This window comes from Ambystoma mexicanum, chromosome 3q (assembly GCF_040938575.1).
Source record: "Ambystoma mexicanum isolate Mex_15411 chromosome 3q, UKY_AmexF1_1, whole genome shotgun sequence".
Taxonomy (NCBI): Eukaryota; Metazoa; Chordata; class Amphibia; order Caudata; family Ambystomatidae; genus Ambystoma; species Ambystoma mexicanum.
Window position 1 is genome coordinate 727,960,648 of NC_090926.1, and position 25,901 is coordinate 727,986,548.

A 25,901-nucleotide genomic window follows, 5' to 3' on the forward strand; every position below is an offset into this window, starting at 1 on the left:
ATATCTAGAGATCTATATTAATATGTTATGCCCAGTCCCCGCCAAGTGATGTAATGCATTAAGGTGGGAGGGCATGATGTGGATACGGAAAAGGACTGTTGAATGTCTTGTAAAGAGGGAAATGAACTCTTAGTAGAAGATGTTTTAGAAGAAAATTCCCCATTCAACTGCAGAGTTCAAACCATTCTTAACAGTATCAAGGTCAAAAATCCATTTTTGTTCGCACTTGCGGAGTGCCAGATCTCTATCTCTGCCTCTTTTTGATATTTGGACTGTTTGAATTGCGAACCAAAACATTTCACATGGTTTGTGTTTACACTGCATGTAGTGGGCCACCAGGGGTTTATTGGGAGTTTGGTTTCTAATGTTACATCTGTGTTCTCCAATCCTAGTTTTAATGTGTCTTTTAGTTTTTCCAATGTACAGTAATTGGCAGGGGCACTGAATGGCATATACAACCCATTGGTAAATGTTTTGAAAAACCAGGGTTTCCCTTTAAACATAATTTTTTTCCAATTTTTTGTTAGAGGGCAAACCGAGCAGTTGCCACATTTAAAATGTCCAATGACAGGTGGCAGATCCCAGAGTGTTCTCTGTGTGTCACTTTTTTTAATTTCTCTGGGGTACGTATGAACAAGGTTGTCTCTTAAATTGTTTTCTCTTTTAAAGGCAAATCTGGGTGGAGCTGGAGCGAAGTCCTCCGTTTTTATAATATGCCAATTTTTCAGTACTTATTTACATAGATTGTGACTTATCGGACTGAAGGTGGTGACACAGGTCATTTTTTCCGTTGTTGTTCTTTTTGTTGGATGTAAACATGTCTCTCGATTTCGGTTCTTTGCTCTCTTGTATGCCATGTTTATTTGTTTTTTGGGGTATCCTCTTTGTTTAAGTCGTTGTTTCAGTTGTTTCCCATGTGTTTCATAGTCTTCTAATCGGGTGTAGTTTCTCCGGACTCTTAAAAATTGGCCTATTGGAAAGTTCGCTTTTAGGCTGGCAGGATGAAAACCTTTGTACTCTAACAGAGTGTTTTTGTGTGTTTTTTTCCTGAAGAGGTTAGTAATTAAGGTGCCATCATCTTGTGTCCTGATTTCTAGATCTAAAAAAGGGATCATCTTAGTATTATAGGCCATCGTGAAACTGATGTTACAATTGCATTGATTTAGCCATTGATGGAATTCTTCCAGAAGGGTGATCGAGCCTCTCCATACCATAAAGCAATCATCTATATATCTGTGCCAAGCTTTGATATTTGATGTATATGGATTATTGCTATGGTAAATTGAGTTTTTTCCACATAGTCCATATATAGGTTGGTGATATCCGGTGCAAATGTTGCACCCATACTTGTTCCATGTCTTTGATTGTAGAATATCTCCTCATACAGAAAATAATTTTCCATAAGTACAAGCCTTGCGCATTCTAAAATTTAAGCGGTAGGCACAGTTTTGTTGTTAATGTTCCTTGGTTAAGATATTGTTCTAAGATTTGGATGCATTCTACTTGCGGGATACTGGTATATAAGGCCACTATGTCCAAAGTGACCAAGATATCGCCATTTTCAATCTGGTTGTTGTCTAGAGTGTTAATCATGCTGGTGGTATCCTTGATGTAAGATTTCATTTTTAACACCCACGGTCTCAGAAACCAATCTACGTATATGGACATAGGTTCCAGAATATAGTCTATTGCGGACACAATGGGTCTCCCTGGCGGTTTTTCACTGTTCTTGTGTACCTTCGGCAACAAATAGAAGGCTGGAATAGTGGGGTTCGAATTTGTGAGGAACATCTTTCGTCATGGTCTATCCACCCACCCTTCTTCTTGGGCATGTAACATCAAACTTGATATTTCTTCTTTTAGTCTCGGTGTAGGATCTCCTTGTAGTTGTCTATAGAATTTCTGGTTTGAAAGTTGGGACTTTGCTTCTTCATTATAGGCTTCTTTGTTCCTGTAGCTGTGTACATAAATGCAGCTACCCAGAGGGGTACACACAGAAATGGATAATTAGGAAACAATCCATCTATTTTTCTAAACCTGTATTTCTGCCTTTACATCTAGGTAGACGACAGCGTAAAGTCAAAGTTGACTAAACCTGGGTATAAGCAATTCCCTTCCAAAAAACGGCGCATCAGCAGCTTGCAAGTCGCCATTTTTCATAAAGGTTAGTCCATGAATCTTTCGAAACAGTACTAGCACAAACCGTGTAATACAGAAAAGTAAAGGTTCTGAACACACCGTGTGCCTCACCCTCCTGTTTCGTGTAAAACAGGTTCGACACACTCAATTAAATTAACAACGAAAGTTCTTCTGTTGATTCACAAAAGGGAAACAGAGTCTCATTCATTGAATAAGCAGATTAGTCAACCCAAAATATAAGCAAGGAATAAGGAAGCAACCGCCTGATTAAAATTACAACACTTAGCCTAACCGCAAGAAGACTAAAAGGTCAATGGAAAGTACCTGCATAGGTCGTGAAAACAGTCCTATTACATATGTCAACTGCCAAAGAAAGTTTTTGACACCACAATGTTTTAAATTACCTTTAATTCCAGATAACTTACAAAAATAGTTTCAAATTCTCTCTAGTTTATAGTATCCTACCGAACTCTGACAAAACGGGGATCTGTTTTTTTGAACTTTTTGTCATCCTACTGAAACAACGTACTGTCCTGAAGAGGGCTACAAACGACAACAGCGGAACACCAGGGAAGGTGTTGACGATACTCTGTTCAGCCGAAACATATGTAGACATCCCACAGACACCAACAATAATGTTGTCTTTCTATGAAAACGATTTCTCAGTTCATTTTTGTACATTGATAGTATGTTTCCCCAGCCATAATAGATTCTGGTATTAATATCTTTGTCATTGTGATGAATTATGAATGTCACTTACTAATCGCAGCCATGATTGGCACAAACACATAAGCATTCTGGACCTGTATTTCAACTTTTTATGAATTTAAGTGTTGGTGATGCCTTGTGGAAAACATACACTACACAACGATGTATTGAATCGAATTTTTGATTGAAATGTGTTTTATATGTTTACTTCTTTGGCATAATAATTTTGTTAACGCACATGAAACTTGGGTAAATGAATTAGATAATTTATCCCTTTTTTCCATCTGACCACTCCAAAAGGTGGATTAAAAGAGGGGTAATTGAGCATTTTTGTTCTTGTTCTTAACACTATATAAGTGATCCCGATAGTGCTCAATCCCCCTTAAACAAAAATTTTGGGACTTACCCATTTTCTTCTCCATTAGCACAGTGCCTTTCTTGCTCAAGATTTTGGATAAAGTTGCCTACACGCAAATCCAGGAATACCTTGAAACTAACAATATCCTAGGTAAAAGACAGTCAGGCTTCCGACCAGGTCACGGGACCGAGTCGGCCCTACTCGACCTAAAAATACAACTTGGGGACATCATGGACAAAGGCAAACCGGCACTCCTTCTACTGGATCTGTCCGCCGCCTTCGACCTTGTCAACCATGATATTCAAGGCATGCACCTAAAAAATGAAGCACATTTCTCACCAGAAGCCATCTCCTGGGTGGCCTCATTTCTAAATGGCAGACTCATGAAAGTCTTCTCAGACACTGCCTCAGCTACCCCCACCATCATCCACTGCGGCGTCCCTCAGGGCTCCTGCACCTCCCCGACTCTCTACAACATATTTGCCCTTCCACTCTTCAATGATCTCGACCGTCGCAATATAGCGTATACTAATTACGCGGACGACACGCAGGTACTACTCCCACTAACTGGGACCTATGAAGAAGATGTGACAGCCCTAACCAAAATCTACACAGCCATCCAAACATGGATGGCTGCAAACAGCCTCTGCTTGAATGGGGATAAAACCGTGATCCTCATAGTAGGGACTAGTGAAACTCTCAACAAACTCCCCACTCAATATAAATCCTTCAACATCGATAACTCCATCATCACAGTCTCCAAGACTGTCAAAACCCTAGGTGTTCACCTAGATGACTCACTATCCATGGCCCGCCAAGTCAACGCTATAGCTTCCGCCTCAGCGCTCACCACCAAGGTGATCAACGCAGTCAAGCCTTTCCTCTCCACTAAAAACTGCTTATCCATTGCCAGGGCCACAATAGGTACCAAACTGAACTACTGTAATGCCCTTTTTCTAGGCATCTCTATCAACAACTTAAAATAACTTCAAATCACGCAAAATAACGTGCTGCGGGCAGCGCTGACCATTCCCAAAAGGGAACACATCTCGAAAGCAAGGAAAAACGCCCATTGGCTTCCGGTAAAGGAACGCATACTCTTCAAAACCATGGCCATCACACACAGGTGCATCACATCAGACGTCCCACCCTATCTCTAAGAAAGATTGTCCCTCAACACATCAAACAGACCTACCAGAGCACACCGCGCCGACCAGTTGTATGTTCCCATGTTTAAAAGAACTAGAGCTGGAGGGTCCAGCTTCCAATACCTCGCACCCAAAAATTGGAATGCACTGCCAACTTCACTAAGGAATGAAAAATCATACACCACCTTTCGAAAAAATCTAAAAACCTTCCTATTCCACTAAAGTTTCGGATCTAACTTGCACAGTTATGCCTGCACTGTAACCTTTGCATAGTATAACTTTATTTATTACCACTGTCATCGTACCACTGCTAGTGAATGTTACATCCTATGCCAGTGATGGCGAACGCGTGGCATGTGTGCCGCTGCCGGCACGCTGAGCCGTCTCTGTGGGCACGCCGTGACTGCAGTCATACACTGTAGTCACGGCGTCGGCTCCCGTGGACTACATCTCCCACAATACACAATACCGCTGGTTTGCTGTTTAATTGAATAATCATGTCGCACTAACTGCGATATGATTTCAATTGCACACAGATTAAATAAAATAAAGTGTGTGTCTTTAAACTCTGCCGCTGTGCACAGCGTGCAGGCGAAGCAGAAGGACCCGGGCTGGGCTAATACATTGTAACAATGTTATGAGCCCAGCCCGGGTGCAGCGTGATCACGTGGAGAGACGTCGTCAACAGGATCTCCGAGCCCCACTCCCACATTCGAGTGGAGCTTCTTTCAAGGTAAGGTGGAGTGCTGGGGTGGGGGAGCCCTTCTGCAGGCAAATGTGTTTTTTAACAGCATGCACCCATAAGGCTTTCAATATTCTTTCATTCTAGTGACAAGCGTCGCTTTAATCACGAGAATGAAAGAATATTTAAGGCCTTCTGCAAGCAGGCTGTCTTATTACTGCGGTCGGTGGGTGTTAGCAAGTGGCTGACAATAATATTTCTCCCGCCCGTTCGGGAGAATATTATTGCCAGCCACTTTCTAACACCCAGGGCCCGCAGTAATAACACAGCCTGCTGCCTGCAGAAGGCCTTTGAAAGGGCTTTTGCGAGCAGCAGGCTGTGTTATTACTGCGGGCGCTGGGTGTTAGAAAGCAGCTGGCAATAATATTTCACCCGCTTGTCGGGCGGGAGAAATATTATTGCCAGCCCCTTTCTAACACCCAGGTCCCGCAGTAATAACGCAGCCTGCTGCTTTTGCAGAAGCGCGTTTGAAAGGGCTTCTGCGAGCAGCAGGCTGTTTTATTACTGCAGGCGCTGGGTGTTAGCAAGTCGCTGCTAACACCCATGCCCCACAGTAATAACACAGCCTACTGCTTGCAGAAGCGCTTTTAAAAGGGCTTCTGCAAGCAGCGAAAAGGCCCGGCTGTAGATGTGTGGCTCCCGGCCAGGGTCGGACTGGACAATCACCTTGTCTCGGGCACCAATTAAAAAGTTGCCCACCGTTGCAAATGGCTATGTATTGCTTTTGTAACACTGTTTGAATAAGAAAGGGGGAGTTTTTTATCAATTGTAATGCAAATTGTGCATTTGAAAGAATATGTATTCGGCAACACTGGTCAAAACGACTAGCCGCAGAGTGAATTAACTCATCATACTGGCCAAATCAGTGGCCCACTTTGACCACAAAAACTGGACCACACCAGCATTTTGTGTTTTTAGTTCGGCCATGGGCCTATTACCCTATTAGGCCCGTCCGAGCCTGCCTGCTGAGAGCGAAAACAGCGGACAATGTCACTTTTCTTTTTTAAATTACACATCCAGGCATCCGTCAGTCTTAAACCCGAAAATTGCATTTAAAACATAAAACCATGTAGGTGCAGCATTGATATACACCGGTCTTCGAGCTGCACAGATTTTGGATGCAAAGGAAGAGGGTGCAACTCTTGCACTCCTCCATACAGATACTAAACGCCTTCTCAGTTCTGCATAGCAGTTTGCAGTCTTTTATTGTTTTCCCTTAGCGGTCCTTCACCCCTCAGGTTTTGCTGCCAAGCCACACGTGTTAGAGAAGCTCTCTCCCCAAGCGTGGGGAAACCACATAGGGCTATTTAACACAGGATGATCGTATCCATATCCTTGTCTTTCAGCAAAGGAGAGGAATTGGCGAAAACAAGCCCAATGTCAATAAAACAGAAGAATGCAGTCAGACTTACCACACACAATTGGGGCAGTAAACATCAGGTCAGGATTACCATAGCCAAGACTCAATATCCCATGGAGTACACTTGAGGTTAGCTGCCGAATTTGTCACAAGGCAGGCAGCGGCCAGAGCCAGCGGGGAAGTTTTACACTAACTGCCCATAACTTTAATGCAAGCACTGCAAAGCGCATATTAACATCCCTAGAACGGAAATTGAGACTTTACTTGCTATGCTTTGCAGATTGGAAACATGGGGGCAGATGCTGGGCCCCTTTGAGGCCTCTTGTTTGTAAGGGTCGAAAGGCCCTGATGCTGTACATGAATGTGGTGCTGGGTGTTAGCAAGTGGCTGGGTGTGAGAAATATTATTTCCAGCCACTTTCTAACACCCAAGCCCCGCAGTAATAACACAGCCTGCTGCAGAAGGCCTTTAAAAGGGCTTCTGCGAGCAGGCCGTTATGTGCAAACAGGCCCTGCTGAAGATGTGTGTCCCCCGGCCCTCCTTGCTGAGAGCAAAAACAGTGCAAGGCACCTGTGGGAGGTTAATAGCTGATGACTATCACGAGGCAGACCTGTCGATTCTCGAGCCCCCCCATCATGCATTGCTGTGGGTAAACAGTTGCTTTTTGCCTATTTTGTAGGAATTGGAATTTTTTCTGTTGAGGAAGATTTTGCAGAGTGGACCTTCCCACTGTGACTTTGATAACAACATAGGCCCGACAGGTAAGGAGCCTTGCCCAACTTTTTATTCTAAAAATGGGTCTTTTGTTTTTGGTGCCACAGGTAGCACTTTAATCACGAGAATGGAAGACTATTCAAAGGCCTTCTGCAAGCAGGATGTGTAATTGCTGCAGGGCTGTTAGCAAGTGGCTGCGCTCGGAATTAATTTTCTACCACCCGTTCGGGTGGGAGAAATATAAATTCCATCCACTTGCTTGCACTCACCACCACACTAAAACCACAGCCAGTGCTGACTGAAAGCCTTCTAAATATTCTTTCAAATCACAATTGAAAGAATATTTAGAATGCTTTCTGCCACCAGACTGTGTTAAAATTGCAGGGCTGTTTGACCCCATTCGGTGGCGAAATATTAGGCCGAGAGCCCTTTGCTAGCACACGGCTCTGCACTGATCAAGCCTGCACAAGGCTGAATAATGTATTCTTTCCTGTTGGCTCGCTGCACAGATAAAGGCACAGCGATTTCTGCTGAAAACTTTCAGCAGCAACTACGACTTGCAATATTTGATTTGTGATCAGGGATGTTAGCACTTGCATCACAATAGTGCTTAGAAGCAAGAGGAAACGGGAGACCAGAGAGTTCATGCTGATTTAACATTACAGCTAACTGTGAAGAGTCTCAATGTGTAAAGAAGCTAGCTGCCTTAAAACACCACATTTGCACAGAAAGTGACTCAAAGCTATTTTTTTAAAGCGGAGTTCATCCATGAGGTCAAACGTGGTTTTGCATTCTGAGATTTGTAGTCTTTTGTTCAGGGTGCTGAAAATACTCCAAGGAGGTTGCTTTGGGTGTACATTGTAAATAAACAAGACCATTGTGGTTCTTGAAACCAAAAAACAAATGTGTACTAATTAGAGGTTTGAAGTTTGTGGCAGGTAAGTGGCTTAAATTGCTGGCAAATTCTGGCTTCACTGCGTAACCAAAGTATGTGATCCTTGGCAAATCATTTGACCCAACCCAAGAATTGAACTGTGCATTTTATCCTTAGGCAGTATCGTTGGCCTCAGCCCTACAGATAAGGGGTGTATCAGCCACTTGTACTCCCTAAAGAAAGGCAAATAATACCAAAAAATAAAAATAGGGAGTACAAATACTAACTCCCTACAAAAGAATAGGAAACCGAACTTGTGCCAGCCCCTGCTTTCACCAACGGAACTCCATGGATATGTTTGGACCAGTAATGTAAGTATACCACAGGAAGAAACTACTGTTATAACTGCCTGATCAGAAGTAAAGCTGTAGCTTTTATTGTGCATTAATAACTAGGTGCAAAGAAATGTATGCCTTGGATTTGTATTGGGTGCTTCATCCGTCTTTATTTTAAAAAATGTGTGTTTTTTGTAGACTTGAACACCCAAAAATTAGTACATCAAAGAAGGCAAAATTAAAGACAGATAGTGGAAGATCATTCCAAGAGGCCTGGACACAGTCATTTGGAGTGATTGAACGCAATGGTAAAGCGTTATGTGTTCTGTGTGGTGAAAGTGTTGTATCTCGCACATCAACAGGCCGATTCATGGAATTAATGTGCGCCGAAAATTCCGGCGCAGAGGTGCCAAAACGTGCGATTCGCAGTAAAAGTGCGAAATTCGCAGTGCAACTGCGAAAATCACAGGGAAACCAGGGCACATCGATTCATGGAAGTCCGTGCGCGAGTAAAATGTTGCATGTGCGCTGAAAAAGTGTGTGGCGCACGCCGGTGCACAGGTCATCCAACGGCGTGCGCCACGGCCGCTGTGAAATCGCACATAGCGCGGTGCACATCACAAAAGTAGGCGGAACACGGGGCGTAACACTCGGAATGGGGAACTACGCGTGAAAATATGGGCGTCACAGGGGAAGTACAGGAGGCATGTGCGCGGAACGCCCACACGCTCGCCTACAACTCGTATTCATGGAATCGAATAGGGCAAACTAGCGCACAGTGAAAGACGCGCACAGGGCCAAACAAGTACGCCACAAGAAAGCAGGTGGTAGCGTCCCTGCACCTGAAATAAATGTGCGCCAAAATGTGCGCTAACAAAAAGCACCCATATACAGCTATGATGAATGGTCCATACAGTGGCCCTCTAGGACAAATGAGGTGCAAAGGGGTACCGACAAGCACGGACACCCGCTGTGTGAAAAATAGTGTGTGCGTGTATTACGGAGTTCGCGGGAGGTTCCACACGCGATTGGCCTGGGCACGTGTATGACGGGGTGCGCGTGAAGTTTCCCACATGAATTAGCAGGGTACGTGTATTTCGGTGTGCATGTGTAGTTCCACACGCAATTTCAGCAGAGTACGTGTACTCCGGGTGCGCGGCAAATTCCACACGCGAATCCAGCAGCCTATGTGTATTTCGGGGGTGCCGGGGAGTCCTACGCGTGAATTGGCCGTGTGGGTCCTCCCAGCTGTTCCCTCTACACCCTCCATGGCCCCTGCAGGCGGCCCACACCACAGAGGACTACCCTGCACCCCTGCACATGTCCCGCAGGCAGCCCATCCACCATGGACAGGCCCCGCAGCCAACCCACATGTCACCTTGCACTACTGCCCACCAATGCATGTCTCCCAGCACCCCACCCCCCAGCATCCAGGGGCACCCTCCATCAGGCCCCCACTCCTGTCCCCCTGCACCCCCACCCCCCTGCATCCAGGGGCACCCTCCACCAGGCCCCCACTCCTGCCCCCTGCACCCCCACCCCCCTGCATCCAGGGGCACCCTCCACCAGGCCCCCACTCCTGTCTCCCTGCACCCTCACCCCCCACCAGACAGGGGCACCCTCCAACAGGCCCCCACTCCTGTCCCCCTGCACCCCCACCCCCTGCATCCAGGGGAACCCTCCACCAGGCCCCCACTCCTGTCTCCCAGCACCCCCAACTCCCAGCCGTGCCATTTGCCTGGGTTTGTGTATTCCAGGGGTGCGTGGGTAGTCTCACATGCGATACCATCAGGGTACGTGTATTATGGGTCCGCGTGAACTTCCACACGTGATACCAGCAGGGTACGTGTATTACGGGGTTCGCGGGAAGTTTCACACGTGAATTAGCAGGGTACGTGTATTTTGGGGTGCGCGGGAAGTTTCACACGTGAATTAGCAGGGTACGTGTATTTCGGTGTGCGCGGGAAGTTTCACACGCAAATTAGCAGGGTACGTGTAATTCGGTGTGCGCGTGAAATTCCACACGCAATTTCAGCAGGGTACGTGTACTCCGGGTGCGCGGCAAATTCCACATGCGAATCCAGCAGCCTACGTGTATTTCGGGGTGCCGGGGAGTCCCACACGTGAATTGGCTGTGTGGGTCCTCTCAGCTGTTCCCTCTACACCCTCCACGGCCCCTGCAGGCGGCTCACACCACAGGGGACTACACTGCACCCCTACACATGTCCCGCAGGCAGCCCATACACCATGGCCATGCCCCCCAGCCAACCCACATGTCACCTTGCACTACTGCCCACCAACGCATGTCTCCCAGCACCCCCACCCCCCAGCATCCAGGGGCACCCTCCACCAGGCCCCCACTCATGTCCAACTCATGTCTCCCTGCACCCCCACCCCCCAGCAGTGCAGGGCACCCTCCACCAGGCCCCACTCCTGTCCCCCTGCACCCCCACCCCCCAGCAGTGCAGGGCACCCTCCACCAGGCCCCCACTCCTGTCTCCCTGCACCCCCACCCCCCAACAGTCAGGGGCACCTGCCAGCAGGCCCCCACGTGCAGGGCACCCTCCACCAGGCCCCCACTCCTGTCTCCCTGCATCCCCACCCCCCACCAGTCAGGGGCACCTGCCAGCAGGCCCCCACTGCTGTGTCCCTGCACCTCCACCCCCCAGCCGTGCGATTTGCCTGGGTACGTGTATTCTAGGGGTGCGCGAGTAGTCTCACACGAGATACCATCAGGGTACGTGTATTATGGGTCCGCGTGAACTTCCACACGCGATACCAGCAGGCTATGTGTATTACGGGGTTTGCGGGAAGTTCCACGCGCGATTGCCCTGGGTACGTGTATTTCGGGGTGCGCGTGAAGTTTCACACGCGAATTCGCAGGGTACGTGTATTTCGGTGTGCGTGTGAAGTTCCACACGCGACTGGGCCTGTGAGAGTGGGGTATGTGTATTCCAAGAGTGGGCGGGAATATTAACTCGCGACTGGGCCTGGGAGAGAGTGTTACGTTTATTCCTGGGGTGGGCGGGAAGATTTACACGGTCGCCTACAACGCGCCAAAAAATAAATGGTCCAATCCTGACACACGTACGCCAGCATGAAGCAGGCGCACGTCCCGCGCAGCATAAAAGAGTGCACAAACAACAAACAAGCTCAGACGCCAGGATGAATATAGCGTTCCTAGGAGCAGTGGCCGTGGGATACTGCAGGAGGAGGAGAAGGATACTCAGGGCCAGAATCTTCACACCCAGAACCAGCCTATTTGGTATGCCTGATGACCAGGTGTATGGGAGGTACAGGTTTCCACCACACATAATACTCGACCTGGTCAGTGAGTGGGAGGATGACCTCACATCACCCAACCTGTGCTCCCAAGCACTCAGCCCCCTGGAGAAGGTCCTCAATGTACTGCACTTCTTGGCTACCGGATCATTTCAGCGGACAAGTGCCATAGTGGGGGGGGGGTGTCACAGGCCACACAGTCACGGTGCCTACACCAGGTGTTGGCAATCATCACTGCACGCCCATCAGTCCGCAGGCACATATACCTGCCCAGAACACCTGCAGAAAGGCTGGCTGTCAGCCAGGATTTCTACAGGGTGGCACAATTCCCCAAAGTGCTAGGTGCCATTGATTGCACCCATGTGGCTCTACGTCCTCCCAGGGCATCTGAGCACATCTATAGAAACCGCAAGCACTGGCATTCCATCAACGTCCAGGTAGTATGTGATGCCAAGGGAATCATTACCTCAGTATATGCCAACTATCCAGGGTCCACCCATGACAGCTTCATTTACAGGATGTCAACCCTAAACCGGGACATGGAAGCTGGGCGGCATGGCGATGCATGGCTGCTTGGTGAGTAGAAATGCCATAGCACACGCATGCATGACAGATACAGAGTAATGCCAATATGCCACTAATGAACCCCATCACCACCTCCCCAGCGGACAGTTCCTACCATCTGAGCACACACATGATGACGCAATTCGGAACCTCATCACGCCTCCCGAGGTAAGATACAACACAGCCAATATTGCAACACGGGGCATAGTGGAGCGCACATTTGGAGTGCTCAAGTCACGCTTTCGCTGCCTTGAACGTTCTGGTGGGCAGCTGATATACGCTCCCCCAGTAGTGTGCAGGATCATAGTGGCAGCATGTGTCCTGCACAATGTTGCAACACGCCGGGGCCTGGCTGTGGACATGGTGGTGCCCCCACATCCCCAACCACATGCACGCCCGCTGCGCATGGGAGGGGAAAGGGCACGGGGTGAGGCAGCCCGTACGCAGCTGGTGGCTAATTACTTCACATAGAAAGCACACCCCTGTGGAGTGCACACAGCCCTGGCACATACCATCTGGCAATCAATGATGACTCAATCTGACAATTCTGATGAATTAAGGGACAGTAAACTGTCAGAAACATAGCAGCCTGAGATTGTTCATCTGGATGTGTCACAATCTGTGCATCCCTACCTACACAAACATCACCAATGCAGTGTCATCAAAAGACACACTTCCATGCAGCAAAAATGAATACCCACTTGCAAAATACAACATGAGAACAGTGCCATGTCATCCAACCCCTCCCCGGCACGGCCACACAACACACCATGGCATGTCATGCAATGTGAGAGCAAACAAATTAATCCCCACAACATGACCCAAGTGTCACCAACTACAGTGTCACTAATGGAAACTGGCCACACATGAAATGCTCACAATCACAGTAATGCAGTACCAACAACACACATTACCAAATACTTACCAACAATACCAATCACCTACACAACCTCCAACCTACCATAAACATGACAGTACAGACTTAAGAAATTGGTAGCCTCACTACCTGATAATGCCAGCACTTCGAATACTTCCAACTATACAGTGTTAGCGCCACACAAAAGTGTAGGTGCACTGCTTACAACATGGACTCCAGTTCCAAAGTAGACCGCCTTGTGAAGACATGAGAAATGGACCTGTAAATTAGGAGGATGAGATGGATGCAGAGGCACATATCAATACAACATACACTGTACAATACAACAACAATATGCACTAGGAATGTATACACAGTATTGGCAACAGACTGCCCACACATCAAATGGGAGTCCAACGTCACCGTGTAAGTCAATGTCACTTGGGCACACCCTTTGTAAGCCCATGGAAACGGGAAGCAGGAGGGGTGTGTGTCACACAAACCCAAGCATCTGACCCAAATTCAGGACAAGCCTGCATGTGCCCAGCCACAATACAGCGTATGCCCACGGGAGCCACATAAGGCAACACACTGTCCAAAAAATCAAGAATCAAAAATCAAAAAATAAATAAATAAATAAATTTAAAAAATAAAAAATAAAAAATGGCCATGAATGGGCCTGGGGGGGTGGGGTGGTGGAGGCCACCCAGGAGGTCCGAGGACAGGGTGCACACCAAAACCCACCTGTGTGGATCTTGCCAAAAAAAAACACCTCCATGGGCTCATGGCCTGCACGGCTACCCTATTGTGGGAGAATCGCTGCTGTCGCTCTCCTCACCCTCTGCAGCTGCATCAGCAGGTGGTGGCACTATGGGAGGCAGCCCACGCAAAGCCCTAGTCTTTTCCTCCATGGCAGCAAGCATGCGGGTGTGGAAGGTCTGGTTCTGGAGGATAATTGTGCGGAGGTCCCCATGTAACAACTCACGGGATGCCTGGACCTCCTCCCTAGTTGCCTGCATTTCAGCTGAGAGCGTACGTGTGAGCCGCTCCAGCTGCTGTTCTGTCCTCGTGTTAGCTGAAGCCTCAAGCTCAACCAGAGTTGCCCTGAGCTGACAGAGTTCCACCCTCAGGGCTTCCCTGTGGCCCTGGGACTCAATAGAAATGGCTTCCCGCAGAGTCTCCCTGTGTGACTGGCTAATGGAGTCTGTTGCCTGCTGTAGTTGTTCAATTAGCCTTTCTTGGGGGACAATGGAAGTGGCCACCCTGTCCATGGCCTGAGCCATCATCTCAGTTGATGCTGCCTGTTGGTTTGCCATACCGTATATGGATTGCTCTCATGCGGTATTGCCAGGTGGCGTACGGCCACCGCGTTGGCGGGCACCACACTTGTCTGGGGCAAGGCGAACTGCGCCTTGCTGTGCCGGCACTGCCTGAGGCTGCAGGACTGCATTCCCCGTCTCATCTGCTGGCCCAGGAACAGGATCAGATGTAGCGGAGTGTGACCCTGCATCCGTAACCACCAAAGGCGGACCTACCAACACTGACATCCCCATTGAGGGTTCTACCCCTGGTGCAGGTGGGTTGGACAGTACAGAATCCCTCCCAGAAACACTTACCTGCGACGGCACATAGATCTCATCATCCGAATCGACACCTGAATATAGCTCGGGGGAGGTGCACCCAGAGACACCCCTTGAGATGACGGTCTGCAGCAAGTGTGGGTTCTCACCCACCAACACACCACGTCCCTCACTGTTGCCCGGTTGGGCCTGAGACCCCTCCTGGGTCTGCACCATCTCCACAACCCCAGCAGTATCAAGTGCGTCATCCCCTGCAAAGACATGAAAGAAAAGAAATGGGAACAGGCATTAGCACCATGGAACACAATTCGGGCTGAGAAGCAACAGAAACAGTACTTCATTGACACATGTCCCACATGACTATAACCCTCCCATGCATGCACTGTCACTGCGTATGAAGGGGAGGCAAACGGCACACATTGATGACACCAAGATGGAAGACCAACAAATTTGCTGCATGCTGCCTAGCAGTGCCATCACACATTGGCCTCTGATTGGCATGTCCAATACACATACATGACACATGCCATCACACAGATGGCATGTACCCTAGCCATGTCACACATGTGATAATAGGACTGAGAAATGCCTAGTGAAAGTGGTGGAATGCAGACAATCAGCCTGAATGGGCACAGAATAACATGCAACTTTGTTGTGGCAAGATGACACTTCAAGGCCAACTGGCGTGAGGTTGGGCTGAATGTCTACTGTTGCCAGAAGGGATACTGCAACACCCAAATCCTGGTGCGCAGAATGTATTGGATGAAGCACATGGGTGACCCAAAACACTCAGGCACACACCCCCTCACCTGGCACTCAATCAGAAGCCCTCACACACACACCATGCACATGGATGACACACACATGAATGTGCACTCACCGGACAATGCCTCGTAAACTGGCAGGTCTCCCACGCCTTGGATCTGTTCCTCCGTGACGTAGGTACCAGCAACATACTGATGTGGAGTGAGTTCTATGTCCTCTGCCGGAGACCCACCTCCAGTCACTAGAGTTGCGGCATGACTTGAGGCCAGATTTTTCTTTGCCCTGCGCTTAAGGTCATTCCCGCGCTTGTAGCAATCATTAGCTGTGCGCCTCACGAATCCAAGGGCACTTATGATGTCCGCAATGGTCTGCCAGTGTGCCTGACGTTGTGGAGGTGTGGTCTTGCATTCTGCGGTAATCACCATTTCGCTGTCATGTGCGTGCACATACTCCACAATTGCATTAAGTTTGGCCTGATTGAAGCTGGGCTTCCTTGGTGGGCCGGACTGTGTAGCCGTGTCTGGGGCATCAGCCTGTACTGGACGAGCACTCTTCCATTTCTGCTTGGAAGGTGGTGGTGATACTGAGTGTCCTACGCCGCTCTGGACACTAGGGGCAGGAGTCCCGGTGGACTGTGGACTAGGAGTGTGGGAATGAACACTTACCATGGGACTTGGTGCAGGCATTAGCTGAAGTGTGATGTAGTCAGAGGGAACGTCACCAGGATGGACTAGGGCCGACACTGTCCTGGCTGGGAGACTCAGAGCTGGGGTGGATGGAGCTGCCGCTGCCCCTGCAGCCTCCCCACCCTGCCTACTCGGGGCAGCAGATGACATAGCTGCCCCTGATCCACATGGGCTGGTGACACCAACGTGCACCGCCACACATGGCCTAGACCTGCTGACCTGGAAGTCATCCATGGAGTCACCCTGTGCCAGGTCTGGTGCCACAATGGGCTGGTCCAACAAGGGCTGAGCTGGGATGGTGTCAGCCACGTTACCCTCAACCAGGGGGGGGGCATGGGTGTCCCTGACTGGTCACCCACACAAGGGGGCTAGGGGCACCCTGCATGTCCTGGCCACGTCCCCTACCGTATCCACCACGGCCACCTCTTGTGGCTCGGCCACCTTTGCCACCCTTACCGCGTGCTCGCCTCCCAACCATGGCACTAATGTTGTTGTGCGTATGGGAGTTGCAGTAAACTATTGTCCTGGGCAATTGGGGGTCAAAGGGGTAGGGTACTAGATGGAATTCGTACCCTAGTGCTGTAGCAAGGCTGTATGTGACGCCTGGGGGAAGATGACAGGTCACGCAACGCACAGGCACACCGAAAAAGGGAGATAATGTGCACGCAACCCCTCCTAGACCCAGTTGCCCACCCACTCCTGCCTCTGGGGTTGTCATGTCGGGCACTGCAACATCTGGCACCACTGGCAACCCCCGGCCAGAGAGGCAGAGGGGCACCAGCTTCACTGCCACCGAAGTTGGTGTCCTGGTGGAGCAAGTCCTGGGGCAGTATGATGCCCTCTTCGGAAGTTTGCGCGCCGACAAGGAAGGACGGACTCGGATCTGGACGGACATCGTGACTGCCATCAACGCGGAGGGGGTGGCAGTCCACGACTTCCAACATGTCAAGAAGTGCTGGGAGGACTTCAGGTCCAGGACCCTCAACAAGGCCCGGCGCCTCTTGAAGGCAGCAGATGCTAAGGGGCGCCGGGGCCACTTGTCGGACGATCAGATGCGGGTCCTGGAATGCATATCCCCAGCGCTCCGCGTCCAGGTCCTTGAGAGGCAGACCCTTCTGGAGTCGAGCGTTAAGTGTACATGCATCATGATTGTAAACTGTGTGTGTGGTGATGTGCCAGTAGTGTGCAGGTTGAACATGTGTTTGTATGGGGCCAAGTATGGGTGGGGGTGTACAGGGCCGTGAGGCTAACACATGCGAGGGCTGTCATGTGTGAGACATGGATGGTGCTTGTGTGTGTAGGCTTGCATGGATGAATGTGTATGTAAGTAGGCATGTTCGCGATGTCACACATGGATGTTGTTTTAAGCTGCATGTATCAGCACTGTGTACATGTGTATGTGTGTGTATTTGACAAGGGTGCAACAGTGATGCAATATGGATGCATGTGACAGCGGGATGTGGAAGCCTGATTGGCAGATGTGACATGGATGCCGATCTGAACACTTCAACCGTTGGCAGAGGTGTACACATGCATGCAAGTGTGGTGGTGTGTGTACATGTGTAGTGCACTCCCTGTGTTGCATGTGATGTCTGGCTCACCTTTGCCTGCTCATGCTGTTCTATGTGTATGGATGGTGCTGGCAGTTGCGATATGGCTGTGGTATGGCTCATGTGTGCAAGTTGAAATGACATGTGTGTTGGTGATTGAGATGCCATGTCTGAGGTTTGCCAATGCCACTCATGTACAACTGTCATGTGTGTATGTGTCCATTGTACAGTGCCCTGATGCCTGTGTTTTATTTCTCCCTGTCTGCATCGTCAACTGATGAAGAGGGCGGAGAAGGTACTGTGGAGCACAGCTGCGGGGATCGCACCGCCAGCCGGAGACGCAAGGCCCGGCTCCCCTCCCAGGTTGTGATCTCGTCGGGGAGTGAGGAGTCCGGTGCCGCGTCCCAGGCTGCAGCTGCCGTGGGGAGGTCCAAGAGGCGGAGGTCGGAGTTGGACTCCTCGGCAGCAGAAGGGGCAGCTGGGACCCCACAGGGCCCAACGGGGGAAGATGGCACGGAGTCATCCAGGTTGGTGGGGGGTTTGGTGGAGGAGGAGGCCGTGCAAGCAACAGAGACGGGGCCTGGAGGTGGGGATTCCACTGGTGCTAGTGGTGCAGTGCAGGGACAGGAGCCAGCACAGGCCGCCGCGGAGGTGCCTGTGTGCAATCCTGTCCCTGATCCTGTCACTGCATCATCTTGCACCAGCAGGGATGCCTACGTCCAGACCCGTTTTCAGGCAGGGGATGAGCTCACAAGAACTGGCCTTCCTCTGCCTGCAGACGTGGCTATCCAGGTCCGGGTTGCGCCTGTCCTGACTGGTCTGGCGTTGCGTCAACGGGCCATGCGAGGTGACCTGCAGTCTTTTCATGAGGAGACTGCACATCATCTCGAATGGCTCGTTGACCGCGTCGGCCTACTGGGACAGGTCACCCAGGCTGGATTCCTCCGTTTGATTTGGCTTGCTCAGACCCCCTCCTCAACTGAACCCCCTTTGCGCCAGTCGTCCTCCATGCCATCTTCCCACCCACTAGTCACCTGGGTGCCCTGTGGAGCTGCCTCTGACGGTGTGGCCAGGCTGGTGGAGGAGGCATCCCTGCCACAGTCGGGAGTCGGACGTCCAGCAGGGGTGGCCACATCAACGACTGCACCCCAGCCGGTGGAGGATGTGCAGGCAGCAGGAGCCAGGGCACGGCACAGGCACAGCAGCAGCAGCAACGAGGTGGGAGCCATGATGGCTCGGGGCCTTCGACATCGGAGAGGCAGGCATCGGCCGGAGGGCAGGAGGACCCAGGACGGGAAGTGTCTTCCGTGTGGCAGCGGTTGGGCCACGCCATAGATGCGGAGCGGCAGCGGGCGGAAGAGGCACGGCTCACGATGGTCAGGGCGGAGAACTCCATGCGGAGGGCCCTGAGGCGGGCCGAGTGCCTCGAGGCAATCCGCAGGGAGTTGGAGGTGAACATGTCGACGGCCCTGCAGACCATCGGGGCTATGGAGGAGGACCGCCTCCGGGACATTGAGCAGTAGTTCGATGATGCCCTGGCCCGGAACATCTCGAAGTGAGCTGTCGGACTGGCCCGCTGCCCTTGTAAATAGTTCTGTAGTTAGTGTTAGGTTTCCTTTGGTTTTGCATTTATTTTGGACCTTTTGGACAATGGGCCACATTTCTGTATATAGTTTTTTTTATTAGGTAGTGTTATTAGACTGTTGGATTTTCTATTTTTTTTTTTATGATTTACCCATGGAGCAATGGTTTTCGATTTTAATTTTCCATTGGATTTACTTTTGTGAACTGTGACTTTGGACACCTTTCCTTTGGATTATGATTTGTGGTTTTACATTATTTTACGGACATGCTGCTTTCTTTTTTTTAATTCCCATTTTCGTTTGTTTATTTTTGATTCAATTTATGTTGCTTTTAATACATATTTTTTCTTCAAACTTCAATGTTTAGTATCATCTCATTGGTTTCATGCATATCATGATATGGGTTTTGACATTCAATGACACCCATTGTTTGTATGTGAGGGACATGTGTTCATTTACAAACTTGCCATTGGGGTTGTATCATGTAATTGCCATTTCTAAGTGGGTGGATGCAATACTCGGGTGGGTTTTTGGCATTTGGAGGCTGCCCATAAGGCCCAGGGATCTAGATGGTGATGACATGTTGGCTGGGGGACATGTGTGGGGGCCTGCTGGAAGGTGCCCCTGACTGGTGGGGAGTGGGGCTGCAGGGGGACATGAGTGGGGGCCTGGTGGAGGGTGGCCTACAGTGCTGGGGGCTGGGGTTGCAGGGGACATGAGTTGGACATGAGTGGGGGCCTGGTGGAGGGTGCCCCTGGATGCTGGGGGGTGGGGGTGCTGGGAGACATGTGTGGGGGCCTGGTGGAGGGTGCCCTGCACTGCTGGGGGGTGGGGGTGCTGGGAGACATGTGTGGGGGCCTGGTGGAGGGTGCCTCTGGATGCTGGGGGGTGGGGTGCTGGGAGACATGTGTGGGGGCCTGGTGGAGGGTGCCCCTGGATGCTCGGGGTGTGGGTGCTGGGAGACATGTGTGGGGGCATGGTGGAGGGTGCCCTGCACTGCTTGGGGGTGGGGGTGCTGGGAGACATGAGTGTGGGCCTGGTGGAGGGAGCACCACAGTGCCGGGGGGTGGGGCTGCTGGGAGACATGCGTTGTTGATCAGTAGTGCAAGGTGACATGTGGCTTGGCTGGGGGGCATGCCCATGGTGGATGGGCTGCCTGCGGGACATGAGCAGGGGTGCAGGGTAGTCCCCTGTGGTGTGGGCTCCCTGCAGGGGCCGTGGAGGTTGTAGAGCGAACACCTGGGAGGACCCACACGGCCAATTCACGTGTAGTACTCCCCGGAACCACTGAAATACACGTACCCTGCTGAAATCGCATGTGAGACTTCCCGCGCACCCCTGAAATACACGTACCCTGCTGAATTTGCTTGTGAAACTTCCCGCGCACCCCGAAATACACGTACCCAGGACATTCGCGTGTGGAACTTCCCACGCACCCCTGAAATACACGTGCCCTGATGGAATCGCGTGTGAAACTTCAAGCGCGCCCCTGAAATACATGTACCCTGCTGAATTTGCGTGTGAAACTTCCCGCACACCCAGGAATACAGGTACACAGGACAATCGCGTGTGGAACTTCCCGCGCACCCCTGAAATACACGTACCCTGATGGAATCGTGTGTGAAACTTCCCGCGCACCCCTGAAATACACGTACCCTGCTGAATTTGCGTGTGAAACTTCCCGCACACCCCAGGAATACACGTACCCAGGACAATCGCGTGTGGAACTTCCCATGCACCCCTGAAATACACGTACCCTGCTGAGTTTGCGTGTGAAACTTCCCACGCACCCCGAAATACACGTACACAGGACATTCGCGTGTGGAACTTCCCGCGCAACCCTGAAATACACGTACCCTGATGGAATCGCGTGTGAAACATCCCGCGCACCCCTGAAATACACGTACACTGCTGAATTCGCGTGTGAAACTTCCCGCACACCCCAGGAATACACGTACCCAGGACAATCGCGTGTGGAACTTCCCACGCACCCCTGAAATACACTACCCTGCTGAATTCGCGTGTGAAACTTCCCGCACACACCTGAAATACACATACCCTGCTGAATTTGCGTGTGAAACTTCCCGCACACCCCAGGAATACACGTACCCAGGACAATCGCGTGTGGAACTTCCCACGCACCCCTGAAATACACGTACCCTGCTGAATTCGCGTGTGAAACTTCCCGCGCACCCCAAAATACACGTACACAGGACATTCGCGTGTGGAATTTCCCACGCACCCCTGAAATACACGTACCCTGATGGAATTGCGTGTGAAACTTCCCGCGCACCCCTGAAATACACGTACCCTGCTGAATTCACGTGTGAAACTTCCTGCGCACCCCTGAAAAACACGTTCCCCGCTTGGCGTTTGCTGTTTGGCAGCCCTGTGAACTGGTCCAGGGTTAGCGCAGACATTTGCGATGAATTGGGGATTTTGATGGTTTTTCCTTGTGCGAGGGCATTCTTGGGGGCATAACTGGTGCTGCTGCAGGGTCGCTGCGCCACTCTGCGCCACGGCTGGTTTTGGAGGCTAAAATCCATGAATACGCTGTGCGATGAAATGGATTTTATCGCACGCAGCTGGCGCAGTGTATCGCACTGGGACACTGTGCTCCAGCCGCGTGCGCCACTTTTGTGCGAAATTCATTGAATTATCCTGCAAGTGTCAGACGTCATTTTGATACCAACCATAAAAGTGTTGCGGAACTTGGTAAAGCTGAAAGAAAAGAGTTTCTTGATGGGAAATTAAGGAAATATCACTGCCAGTATCGTACTTTTTGCAACTATCTTTCTAAAACAAATTATCTGGCAACTGCCAGCTTTGAAATTTCACTCTGCGTAGCAAAACATGGGAAGCCCCTCTCTGATGGCAATTTTATCAAAACGGCCATGTTGGCTGTGAGTAATTCCCTTTTTCATGATTTCCCAAAGAAGGATAAAATTAAGCAACGGATCTCTGAAATGCCACTTAGCAGAAATACTGTTAAAGATAGAGTCCTGCGTATGGCAAGTGATGTTAGTCAGCAGCTCACCACTGACTTACAAAATGCAGCCTGTTACTCCATGTGCTTGGGTGAAAGCACAGATATAAATAATCATGCAAGGCTAGCAGTAATTTTGCGTTATGCTGTTGGTGACACCATCAGAGAAGAGCTCATGAAACTGGTGTCTTTGCCTGGAAGAACACAAGGGATAGATATCTACAATGCTGTGATGGAGGCTTTTTTGTCACAAGACATAAGGCCACAAAAAGTGGTTTCAGTTACTAGTGATGCAGCACCTTCCATGGTGGGGGTAACATCTGGTTTCATACAGTTTTTTGTTAAAGAAGCAAAGCATCCAGTCATTCAATTTCATTGTATTATACATCAAGAAGCTCTTTGTGCCAAGGAAAGCAGCAAAAAACTAGACGATATTCTCAAGGATGTCACAAAAATGGTGAATTACATCATGGCTCGTGCTCTTAATTGTGACAGTTTCAAGCACTTATTGATGAGGTACAGGCACAGTATAATACTTCACTTATGTACAATAATGTACGATGGCTAAGTAGAGGAAGGGTCTTGGAGAGATTTGTAGCCTGCTTGGATGAAATTAGGCTGTTTATGAATGAAAAGGGGCAGGAATATCCACAGCTCACTGATATGACCTTCTCACCAACCTCATGTTTTTTACTGATTTTACAATACACTTCAACGTACTGAACAAAAAACTGCAAGGTTTAGGGAAAACAGCAGAAAGGATGTTTTCTGATATCAGAACATTTGAGGGAAAACTGCAGGTTTTTGAAAGAGACCTTGAAAGTGGGCAGCTGAAATATTTTCCAAATCTAAAAATGCATTTGGAAAATTGTACAACATTTACAGACAACCAAACCATCATGAAATCTACAAGGAATTTTCTAGCATTATAGTAGTTGCAAAGGAGAATTTTAGTAACAGATTTTTACAGTTCCGTAAGATAGAGACAACCCTGTGTTTTCTTACGTCTCCAGATAAAGCCAAATGTGAAGAACTTGATCTTTCCTGCTTACACTGGTTAGATTTAGAACATCTTGAAATGGAGCTACTGGAATTTCAAGAAAGCTGGAAAAATAAATTCTATGACCTGCGTCCAACACTTGAGAAGATGGAGTGTGAAGGGATAACAGAGGACTGCACAGTTGCTAGTTCGGAAAATGAAATCCTTAAAGTGTGGAATTCTCTGCCAAATAATTTTAAGTCAATGAAAACACTTGAGATTGCTTTTCTTTCTTTGTTTGGGTCATCCTATGAACTCAGTGCTGTATGTGTTGCTCTTAAACTAACAGAGTATGAGCCAAGGTTTGACAAGTTATCAGCATGCATACAACAGCAAAAATCACATTAATTGTGCCCACAAAAGGCGTCTTTAAAAAAAATACATGCAGGTGTACAGTTGTTGTTTTTTTTTTTTCAATAAAAAAAAAATGTTTAATGGAAGGCTCTGTTATTGTGTTTTTCTTTTTAAACAAAGGCTGTTAATTAGTTTGAAAAACTGTACGAATTGTTTTTTCTAAACTAAAACCTTGTTATTCAGGTTTAATTGCAGTGTTGGCACTTTAAAAAAATAAGTCGTTTTGGTTTGCAGTTTGGGCACTTGGACTCAAAAAGGTTTGCCATCACTGTCCTATGCTATGATCTCAAGTCTTCTGTAACAGCGCCACGATGCCTCAGGACAGCTCTGTGCTCTTTATAAATGCAAATAAATAAAATAAATAAATAAAAATAAATAAAATAAATGCAATAGTTTCGGCTTACCGATGTCACAAGTGACACCTAATGGCCCAAAATAAAAATGCAGTATCCATGTATACCTTGGGTTGGATTTGGAACAAAAAGTGGCAATAGAAACCTTTTTCAAAGTGGCCCCATATTACACCGGGGGAGCATTCACAAACCCTCTTAGTATAGTTTGGGGGGTTCTCCCACAAGAAAATTTAAATAGGAATACATGGGTCCAAGTATTAACTTCAGAGCACATCAAACCCGATGTAGTGATTTAAAAATAAACATTAAAAGACCTGACATGTAAGGTGTATTAAGAGTGGCAAATTATATACTGGAAGCTATATAACAAAGTATTTACTTTTAAGGGATATGGAGGGTGAGGAGGGGTGGAAAGAAGAGGTCACATGAGATAGAGGGCAAGAGGAGCTAAAATACAGGTACCCACAGAAGAGGCCCATGGTGCAGAGGTCCACCAGGAAATCGTCAAAGTTGCTTGGAGGCCAATCCGCCACTGTATTTCCTCAAGTGATCCCAAATAGCACAGTGCCAGATAGTGAACCGAACCTGTCAAAGCCTGCTTAGGCTGCTGTCTGAAATAGTGCCTGTGCAGCATGACTGTTCCCAGAAGGCCCTGATTCAAATTAGCCCATGAGAAAGAGAAGTTGGATTCTGAGAGGTAGGGAATAACCTTCACGTATTAACTGGTTCAACATGCCCACGAGGCAAACATTACATTCATTAATCTAAATTTCTAGAGAAGCAGCCCCCATGACATCCCTAGACACAATCCATCAAGTCATATTCTATGACAAATGAATAATTAGAAGAGGGTTTGAATATTTCAGACTTGCTGAATGAATTTGACCTTGCTTGCTGCATGAACGTAGTGTGAATGATACATAATGAGTTCTGTTTTAGAGCGGTGGTTGCCTGTTGTTGGCAGAGGGGCCATTTTGAAACGTGAAGATGAGAACAAAATATATATGCCTACATTAAAGAAGCAGTGCTTGGAAAATGTGTTAGGAATTCAGGTAATTACAAACCGGTACTGGGGTGAAGTAAAATGTGTCAGGTTTCTGTTTTGGAAATGCAACTGGTAATATGTCAGCACATATTCCGTTGCAGTACCGTTGGATGTATTTCCCAAGTCAACTCACAACTGGGTGGGTGGTAAAAACACCTGTATTTGGCAAACACCTCCCTTTTTACTGCTGTGGTCCAACTCATTATGGCCACCTCAGTTCATATATAATCTTGCTTGGACATTACTTTTAGTTTAGTACTCAATGCTTGTAAGCTACCTTTGCTGCCCTATGGCCCATGTTACCATTATAAAGGTGAAGAAGGTATGCTGTATAATTTTACCAGTTCAACCATTAACACTTAAGCACTCTGAGCCACCTTGTTTTGGGTACAGTGGTAAAGTGAAAACTGACTGATAATCTTCTGTAGCATTGGGATAGCATAGGAATACGTTTAACTGGGGAAATGGAAAACTGAAATGGCAGTCAATATTAAAAGTGGTCACATAGTAATTTTCTGGGCACAATATAATGCTGGCCTGGTCATTTTCACAGACCAACAATGTAACATGACAATTTACTTAAGTGGGGCAGTGTGTGGCAGATTGGCATTCCCGTAGAATCGCCATTGGCCTTCAGAATTTCTTCTATTTTATTTTTATTTATTTACTTATAACGCGCCGGCAGCCTGCAGGCATCAGGGCGCGATGCAAACACAAGCGGACAAATAGATATTACGGGACAGGTTAAAAAAAAATGGACCAGGAGAGAGGATTTACTTGAATTGCATCGTTTTTAAGGATTTTTTAGTAGTCCGAATATTATGGTCTTGCATCATGGGAAGAGGGAGGGAATTCCTATCCACAAATTCTGCCAGGACAG